This window comes from Sipha flava, unplaced genomic scaffold, assembly GCF_003268045.1.
Source record: "Sipha flava isolate LNK unplaced genomic scaffold, YSA_version1 41_pilon_pilon, whole genome shotgun sequence".
Taxonomy (NCBI): domain Eukaryota; kingdom Metazoa; phylum Arthropoda; class Insecta; order Hemiptera; family Aphididae; genus Sipha; species Sipha flava.
In genome coordinates, this window is record NW_020273144.1 from 1438646 (window position 1) to 1440434 (window position 1789).

Here is a 1789-nt window from a genome sequence, read left to right on the forward strand (position 1 = left end):
TCTTTCCCTCGATCGTTTTTTTTTTTTTACCCACATCAGTCACTTCGCCGCCGGCACACGCATACGCAGTCGGTTGTCGGGCTGCTGCCACCGATAAAAGATCCGTAAAACCATCGCCGGGGCACCACCAACAGATGCGTTGTCGTCGTCGCAGCCGCAGCTGCTGCTGCCTCATCTCGTCCGTTGAGCAACGCGTTGGGTGGTAACGACTTCACCGCCACCGTCCGAAGACGCGCGGCGAAAGGATTTAGATATACCGCGCGCGCTCGCGCGTGCGTGTTTTTATCGTTTTTCTCACGTATACGACAATTTGTACGTTTCGTACAATCGTGTTTCGCGTGCGTATACGTGTGTGTGTGTGTGTGTGTGTGTGTGTGTGTGTGCGCGTGTGTGTGCGTGTGTATGAATGTATGTACTATACGTAGTGATTAAGTAATTATACAACAATAATAATGTGTTGTAATCGGTAATAAAATGGTTGTATTGCATCGCTGTAATGTTATATCGTATGCGATGATGGTCTTGTAGAATTACCCGCCGCCGCAATTCAGTAGTGTCGGAGTAGTAACTATATTTTGCAAAGACCGTTAGAACTGTTTGCGTGCGTTAATTTTACAATAAAAATCTCCTCTTTCTCGTACAGTATAAGGATTTTTTTTTTTTTAAATCGTTTAATTTTTTTCACCCACCGTAAAAAAAAATACTGATTTTCCGGGTCGAATAATTTTCATTATTGCGTGGGTCCCGGGTACTATTAAATTGTATGCATTTTACTGTTTAATATTGTAAATGCGCCAGTCGCTTGTTCCATTTAATGTGTTTCTGTTTGGTATTATCTGTCCGCAGCCGTAATTCTACACCACTTCTACAACGAAATCGCAACGGACGGTATTATTTCCGCGTGCTATTTAACCTAAGCTCGTTAACACTTCGGTGGTCCACATTAATTATTTACACGTCGCATTATTTTTGTTGACTGTCATAGTCCTTATGTCGATGAGTAATCTCTATTTCTTTACAAGTGATAATATTTACTCGCACAGCCTAGACAACGAACAGCTGCTTTGTTCAATACGCCTTATTATGCGACCAATAAACAACCGGTCGTGACATTTGTACAAAAAAAATTGACTCGAAAAAATAGGTAATGTTTGTTGCAACGGGTAATAAATTTATCTATCAACTAATTATATGTGCTTGACCTTTATATAGAATAATCTTAAAAAGGTATATTTACTTCCGTAATACGTAAAGTAGTTTGATATTTAAAGAAATAGTTGTTGAGATAGAATAATGAAATTGAATAGATATAGAAATATAATGAATAAGTTTATGATAGACAGTTTTCGTTATTTAATCGTAGATATATACATTACGCCGAATATTCCCTGAATATTTCTTTATACCTTTTACTGATTTTTTGGAATGTAATATTAGATATATAATATTGTATTTTTCACAATCATTTTTCTTCTAATTTATAATTGATAGATTTAATTTTAAGAGTATAGGTACTCTATATAAATATAGATTGATATAGATATTATTATTATTATTATGATAGTCATTTCCAGTTGGGAATTATAAATAATGAATTCAATCATAACGTCTCCTCAGAAGCCAGTGACTGTGCTTGACGAGAGATATACTACTATTAACTCAACTGGGGATTCGTGCAATTCGATTGCCCTAACAATGATATCATTGTATAATTTTTTATACCATTTATCTTCAAATACCATCATTTGTCAACTATACGCATTTACTTTTTATCAAAAACAATAACGAT